Source organism: Triticum dicoccoides, chromosome 2B (genome assembly GCF_002162155.2).
Source record: "Triticum dicoccoides isolate Atlit2015 ecotype Zavitan chromosome 2B, WEW_v2.0, whole genome shotgun sequence".
In the NCBI taxonomy this organism is placed as follows: Eukaryota; Viridiplantae; Streptophyta; class Magnoliopsida; order Poales; family Poaceae; genus Triticum; species Triticum dicoccoides.
This window is the reverse complement of record NC_041383.1, coordinates 522920654-522929454: the sequence shown is the minus strand read 5'-3', so window position 1 is coordinate 522929454 and position 8801 is coordinate 522920654.

The following is an 8801-nucleotide window of genomic DNA, read 5'->3' as shown; positions in this document are numbered from 1 at the left end:
ACTTTCTCGAAACAATCATAATATGATATAACAAGATGGTATCTCGCTAGCCCTTTTTGAGACCGCAAAACATAAATGCAGAGCACCCCTGAAGATCAAGGACTGACTAGACATTATAATTCATGGCAAAAGAGATCCAGTCACATTCATACTCAATGTAAATTAATAGCAATGCATGCAAATGACAGCGGTGCTCTCCAACTGGTGCTTTTTAATAAGAGGGTGATGACTCAACATAAAAGTAAATGGATAGGCCCTTCACAGAGAGAAGCAGGGATTTGCAGAGGTGCCAGAGCTCAAGTTTTGAAACAGAGATACATAATATTTTGAGCGGCATATTGTCATTGTCAACATAACAACCAAGAGATCTCGATATCTTCCATGCTACATACATTATAGGCGGTTCCCAAACAGAATGGTAAAGTTTATAGTTCCCCACCACTAACAAGCACATTCCATGGCTGGCCCGAAACAACGGGTACCATCCAACTAACAACAATCCTGGGGGAGTTTTGTTTGCAATTATTTTGATTTGATTTGAGCATGGGACTGGGCATCCCGGTTACCAGCCATTTTCTCGTGAATGATGAGCGGAGTACACTCATTGTGAGAATAACCCACCTAGCATGGAAGATATAGACAACCCTAGTTGATCCATGAGCTATTCGAGCATACAAAACAGAATTTCATTTGAAGGTTTAGAGTTTGGCACATAAAAATTTACTTGGAACAGCAGGTAAATACCGCATATAGGAAGGTATGGTGGACTCATATGGAACAACTTTGGGGTTTATGGAAGTGGATGCACAAGCAGTATTCCCGCTTAGTACAAGTGAAGGCTAGAAAGAGACTGGGAAGCGACCAACTAGAGAGCGACAACAGACATGAACATGCATTAAATTTAACCAACAATGAGTGCAAGCATGAGTAGGATATAAATCACCATGAGCATAAATATCGTGGAGGCTATGTTGATTTTGTTTCAACTACATGCGTCAACATGTACCAAGTCAAACCACTCGAATCATTCAAAGGAGGATACCACCCTATCATACCACATCACAACCGTTTTAATAGCATGTTGGAACACAAGGTAAACCATTATAAACTCCTAGCTAATTAAGCATGGCATGAATAACTATAATCTCTAATTGTCATTCCAAACATGTTTCATTCATAATAGGCTGAATCAGGAACGATGAACTAATCATATTTACAAAAATAAGATAGGTCGAGTTCATACCAACTTCTCTCATCTCAATCATTTCATCATATATCATCATTATTGCCTTTCACTTGCACGGCCAAATGGTGTGGATAATAATAATAATAGTGCACGTGCATGGACTAAGTTGGAATCTGCAAGCATTTAATACAAAGGAGAAGACAAGGTAATATGGGCTCTTGGTTAGATCAACAGTAATGCATATGAGAGCCATTCAACATTTTCATCGTGGTCTTCTCCTCTTGACCCCCAAAGAAAAGAAAAGAAATTAAAAGAAAACTAAAACTATTTACACACGAAAGCTCCCAACAAGCAAAAGAAGATCGAGAAATCTTTTTGGGTTTTCTTTTACTTACTACTACAAGCATGGAAAGTTTTTTTGGTTTTCCCAACTAGCTAAAAGCTACAACTAATATTTTTTTGGTTTTTTCTCAAAGTTTTTCAAACACACAAGAAGAAAGCAAGAAAATAAACTAGCATGGAAAGTACAAAGAAAAAGTATGAACACCGACAACTAGAATGAGTGTGTGAACATGAATGTAATATCGGTGAGAAATACGTACTCCCCCAAGCTTAGGATTTTGGCCTAAGTTGGTCTATGGCCATTGCTGGCCCGGCGGATATCCAAAGTTGTAGTCGGGATTGTACTGAGATGCAGCAGCTACTTCCTGGAGAGCTATAGCCTGGAGGCGAGGTGCCTCATTCCTCCTCTCATATTCATTTGCCTCCTCCCTAGTTATGAAATATCTCTTGTTTGCCCGAAAGTTAAAGAAAGTAGGAGTAGGGAGAGTAATATGGACAACATGCCGTCTGTCAAAGATTAGTCGGTACTGTAGGAACTGTCCGTTCCTCTCAAGAAACTGATGGCGAACCATAGCATTATAATCTAGAAAAGCAGGTGGCAACTCAATATCATTTCCATTTACAGGTACACCAAGATAATCAGCTAAACGAGTTGTATAAATTCCACCAAATAAATCTCCACTTTTACCATTAAGATGTAACCTCCGTGCAACAATAGCCCCCAAGTTATATTATTTATCACCTAATACCGCACTCTTGAGGACACTAAGATCTGGGACGCACATGTGACAAAGCTCATCTTTACCGTTAATGCATCCACCTATAAAGAGAGCAAAGTAATGTATGGAAGGAAAATGAATGCTCCCTATGGTAGCTTGTGTGATATCTCTAGTTTCTCCCACAGTGATACTAGCAAGAAAATCTTTATTTTCAGATTTGCGAGGTTCACTAAAGTTGCCCCACTGTGGAATTCTACAAGCAGTGTTAAAATTTTCAAGGTCCATGGTATATGATTTATCATAAATATCAAATAAAACAGTGTGAGTGTTGCACGCAGATGAAAATTTAAACCTCCTCACAAAGGAATCAATGAGGTAATAGTATTGTCGGCGCTTATCTGATACGAAGTCCTCAAGATCAGCATTATGTACATACGCATCAAATTCATCCTTGAAGCCTGCTTGGACCATAAACTCTTCTGACGGCCATTCACAAGGCTCCACTTGAGCTTCCCTTGGTGGTTCAAGGTTCGGCTCACGTATTGCAAGCCTTGGTTCTTGCTTCCTTGAAGAACCACCTTGGTACATTTTCCTAAACATTTTTCTTCCTCTGAAAAATTTCTGAAATTTTTAGTTACTCAAAATAAAAGTGAACCAAATTCAACAAGATTGATAGCAACTACTCCCACAAGTGCCTAAAGGCTATATCATGCATTAAAACTACTTTGGACCATATAAATTTGACATGCAAGCTCAAGAACGGGGTCACCTTAGCAGCAAAAATTTGCAATAAGTAAAGCACTAGAACAAAAACTAATTGGACCAATGGAGGAGTCACATACCGAAGAACAATCCCCCAAAGCAGTTTTGTGAATGGAGCTTTGAGCAAGGAGATTGAAAATGGCAGCAAAACGAGCTAGAACACGGGTTTGAGCTACGGGATGATTTTTTCTGGAGGAAGACGAAGTGTGTGGGTGCTAGAACAAGTGGAGGGGGGCACGTGAGGCCCACGAGGTAGGGGCGCACCCTGTGCCTTCGTGGCCAAATGGTGGGTCCCCCTGGTGTGTTCTAAGTGCCAGAAATTCTTAAGTATTCTACAAAAAATCATACTCCATTTTCACGGCATTTAGAGAACTTTTATTTTTGGGGTATTTTTTATTGCACGGATAATTCAGAAAATAGACAGAAAATACTATTTTTGCTTTATTTAAACTAAATAACAGAAAGTAAAAAGTGGGTACAGAGAGTTGTGCTTTCTAACTTCATCCATCTCATGCTCATCAAAAGGAATCCACTAACAAGGTTGATCAAGTCTTCTTAACAAACTTCTTCCGAATAACATGAAACCGGAGAATTTTCGAATAACACTAGGTTACCTCAACGGGGATATGCATGTCCCAAACAATAAGAATATCATATTTCTTCTTGATAGTAGGAATAGGAAATTCAAAACCTCCAATGGTAATCATTGAAATTTTTCCAATAGGATTGATACTATGAACTTGAGGTTGTTTCTTCGGAAAGTGTACCGTATGCTCATTACCATTAACATGAAAGGTGACATTGCCTTTGTTGCAATCAATAACAGCCCCTGCAGTATTTAGAAAAGGTCTACCAAGAATGATCGACATACTGTCGTCCTCGGGAATATCAAGAATAACAAAGTCTGTTAAAATAGTAACATTTGCAACCATAACAGACACATCCTCACATATACCGACAGGTATAGCAGTTGATTTACCGGCCATTTGCAAAGAGATTTCAGTAGGTGTCAACTTATTCAAATCAAGTCTACGATATAAAGAGAGAGGCATAACACTAACACCGGCTCCAAGATCACATAAAGCAGTTTTAACATAGTTTCTTTTAATGGAGCATGGTATAGTTGGTACTCCTGGATCTCCTAGTTTCTTTGGTATTCCACCCTTAAGCGTGTAATTAGCAAGCTTGTTGGAAATTTCAGCTTCCGATATCTTTCTTTTATTGTAACAATATTTTTCATATACTTAGCATAAGGATTCATTTTAAGCATATCAGTCAAACGCATACGCAAAAAGATAGGTCTAATCATTTCAGCAAAGCGCTCAAAATTCTCATCATCCTTTTTCTTGGATGCTTAGGAGGAAAAGGCATGGGTTTATAACCATGGTTCTGTTTCTTTACCATGCTTCCTAGCAACGAAGTCTCTCTTATCATAATGTTGATTCTTGGATTGTGGGTTATCAAGATCAACATCAGGTTCAATCTTTACATCATTGTTATTACTAGGTTGAGCATCAACATGAACATCATCATTAACATTATCACTAGATTCATGTTCGTTACCAGATTTTGTTTCAACATCAGAAATAGAAATATCATTGGGATCCTCAGGTGTGTCTATAACAGGTTCACTAGAAGCATGCAAAGTCCTATCTGGCGCCCACCGTGGGGCTCGCGCACGATGGTGTTGAGTTCTTGAAGGGATATTTTTAGGGTTCGAGAAGTTTGCAAGTTTCCGCATGAAGAAAGCCAGTTTGAGCAACGCAAACAATATTGAGGCGAGAGTCCGGGTTATGCGTCTGTACACTGCCGCAAGTCGTCAAGATAACGAAAGTTTTTCGTTGGAGATTCGACCCAAAAGTCGCTACTCGTATTTGGGTCAGAGGCCGAGGCATCTATCCAAGTCGTCAAATCCGAGATGGGTACGTACGCGTTGTCCTGTGCGCCGGTGCTACTGCTGCTTCTATTCCAAACTGGAAAATGTGGGGTCGCGTCAAAATCTAAGGTAGTTGTTTGATTCTCTGGCCGTAATTCCAGATGTGACTGGTCATTGATTCCTTCTCAGGGAGACCAAAAACAAATCATCAACTACTACACCGCTATCCACTATGATGTGTGGAGGCACTAGTACAGAGGTAGTCCCGCCTTTGTTCTTACCATCAGATGCCACGTCCACCGAGGCATATCACTGGTTGCCAAGGTTGCTATACATAACAGAATAAATTGATCTAAGCCGGATTGCTCAGCGTAAAAAAAGGGGACGAAGACCAGGATGAGGATTGATCAGATTGACCACGACCCGGGGTAGGAGTTCGATGAGCCTCTGCTTCCTGTTGCCGCGGCCTTGCTTCGCTGGCACCTTTCCGCCGTCGCTCTCCACTTCCACCTGCAGGGAACCGGCCTGCCGGCTTGAGCCACCGCAACTGCGACTCCGCCTCTATCGTAGTCAAGCCGCTGCCGGGTCAACAGCCAAGCCCCGTGTCATCACTCCGCCCGGCAATACTGCTCCTCCCCTTGCAGTGAGACTCCTCCGCGCGCCTGCAACAGCCGCTCCGCCACTTGCTTGCTGGCATGCCGGCTCCGCAAGCCACCCAACCACTTCAGCACGCCAAGCCTTTTTTTCTTTTTCTTAGAAGGACTAGGTGCATCAATATTAGTTCTCTGAGAATCTTGCTCAACTCTCTTAGGATGGCGCTCAGGATACAAAGGTTCCTGGGTCATTCTAGCACCTCTAGTCATAACTCTAACAGCATTATCATTATTTTTATAATTTAATTCATTGAGCAGACCATCTTGTGCTTTAAGTACTTGTTCTACTTGAGTGGTAACCATGGATGCATGTTTACTAATAAGCTTAAGGTCACCTTTAACTCTAGACATATAATCACTCAAGTGTTCAACCATATAAGCATTACGTTTCAATTGTCTACCAACCTAAGCATTGAAGTTTTCTTGTTTAACAATAAAATTATCAAACTCATCCAAGCATTGACTAGCAGACTTATTACAAGGAATATCACCTTCATCAAATCTATAGAGAGAATTTACCTTTACTACTTGTGTCGGGTTATCAAGACCATGTATTTCTTCAATAGGTGGTAAATTCTTAACATCTTCAGCTTTAATACTTTTTTCTTTCATAGATTTCTTTGCCTCTTGCATATCTTCAGGACTGAGAAATAGAATACCCGTTTTCTTCGGAGTTGGCTTAGGAGTTAGTTCAGGAAGTGTCCAATCATTATCATTACTCAATATATTATTCAATAGCAATTCAGCTTGCTCAACAGTTCTTTCCCTGAAAACACAACCAGCACAACTATCCAGGCGGTCTCTGGAAGCATCGGTTAGTCCATTATAAAAAATATGAAGTATTTCATTTTTCTTGAGAGGATGATCTGGCAAAGCATTAAGTAATCGGAGAAGCCTCCCCCAAGCTTGTGGGAGACTCTCTTCTTCAATTTGCACAAAATTAAATATTTCCCTTAAGGCAACTTGTTTCTTATGAGCGGGGAAATATTTTGTAGAGATGTAATAAATCATATCCTGGGGACTACGCACACAACCAGGAGCAAGAGAATTAATCCATATTTTAGCATCACCCTTTAGCGAGAAAGGAAACAATTTAAGGATATAATAATAGTGATTTTTTTCCTCATCAGTGAATAGGGTGGCTATATCATTTAGTTTAGTAAGATGTGCCACAACAGTTTCAGATTCATAGCCATAGAAAGGATCAGATTCAACCAAAGTAATTAACTCAGGATTGACATAGAATTCATAATCCTTATCAATAACATAGATAGGTGAAGTAGCAAAAGCAGGGTCATATTTCATTCTAGCATCCAAAGACTTTTCTTTCAGCTTAGCTAACAGTTTCTTAAGATCATATCTATCATTGCAAGCAAAAAGGTCTGTAGCAATTTCTTTATCCATAACATAACCCTCAGGTACAACAGGCAATTCATATCTAGGGGGAGAATCTTCATCATCACTTTCATCAATATCATCAATTTCAATAATTTCATTCTCTCTAACCCTAGCAAGTTGTTCATCAAGAAATTCACCTAATGGCGCAGTATTATCAAACAAAGAAGTAGTTTCATCATAAGCATCATGCATAGCATAAGTGGCATCATCAATAACATGCGACATATCAGAATCAATAGCAGGTGCAGGTATAGGTGTTGCAAATTTACTCATAACAGAAGGTGAATCAAGTGCAGAGCTAGATGGCAGTTCCTTACCTCCCCTCGTAGTTGAGGGAAAAATCTTGGTTCTTTTATATTTCAAGTTCCTCATAGTGATCAACAGATATAAATCCCAAGTGACTCAAAGAATAGAGCTATGCTTCCCGGCAACGGCGCCAGAAAAAGGTCTTGATAACCCACAAGTATAGGGGGTCGCAACAGTTTTCGAGGGTAGAGTATTCAACCCAAATTTATTAATTCGACACAAGGGGAGCCAAGAATATTCTCAAGTATTAGCAACTGAGTTGTCAATTTAACCACACCTGAAATACTTAATATCTGCAGCAAAGTGTTTAGTAGCAAAGTAGTATGGAGGTAATGGTAACGGTGGCAAAAGTAACAGTAGCAGTTTTGTAGTAATCATAACAGTGGCAACGGAGAAGTAACATAACAAAGATCAATATGTGAAAAGCTTGTAGGAAATGGATTAATGATGGATAATTATGTCGGATGCATTTCATCATGCAACAGTTATAACATAGGGTGACATAGAACTAGCTCCAGATCATCAATGTAATATAGGCATGTATTCCGAATATAGTCATACGTGCTTATGGAAAAGAACTTGCATGGCATCTTTTGTCCTACCCTCCCGTGGCAGCGGGGTCCTATTGGAAACTAAGGGATATTAAGGCCTCCTTTTAATAGAGTACCGGACCAAAGCATTAGCACTTAGTGAAAACATGAACTCCTCAAACTACCGTCATCACTGGGAAGTGTCCTGACTATTGTCACTCTGGGGTTTGCCGGATCATAACACGTAGTAGGTGACTATTGACTTGCAAGATAGGATCAAGAACTCACATATATTCATGAAAACATAATAGGTTCAGATCTGAAATCATGGCACTCGGGCCCTAGTGACAAGCATTTAGCATGGCAAAGTCATAGCAACATCAATCTTAGAACATAATGGACTAGGGATCAAAACCCTAACAAAACTAACTCGATTACATTGTAAATCTCATCCAACCCATCACCGTCCAGTAAGCCTACGATGGGATTACTGAGGCACGGCGGTGAGCATCATGAAATGGGTGACGGAGGACGGTTGGTGATGACGATGGCGATGGATAACCCTCTCCGGAGCCCCGAACGGTCTCAGATCAGCCCTCCCGAGGAAGATTAGGGCTTGGCGGCGGCTCCGTATTGTAAAATGCGATGAATCCTTCTCTCTGATTTTTTTCTCCCCGAAAGTGGATATATAGAGTTGGAGTTGAGGTCGGTGGAGGTCCAGGGGACCCATGAGGCAGGGGGCGTGCCCCAGGGGGGTGGGCGCGCCCTGCACCCTCCTGGACAGGGTGTGGGTCCCCCTATGTTGATTCTTTCGCCAATATTTTTTATTAATTCCAAATGTGACTCCATGAAGTTTTGGGTCATTCCGAGAACTTTTATTTCTGTACAAAAATAACACCATGGCAGTTCTGCTAAAAATAGCATTAGTCCGGGTTAGTTCCATTTAAATCATGCAAGTTAGAGTCCATAACAAGGGCAAAAGTCTTTGGAAAAGTCGATACGTTGGAGATGTATGAACCACCGCCACTC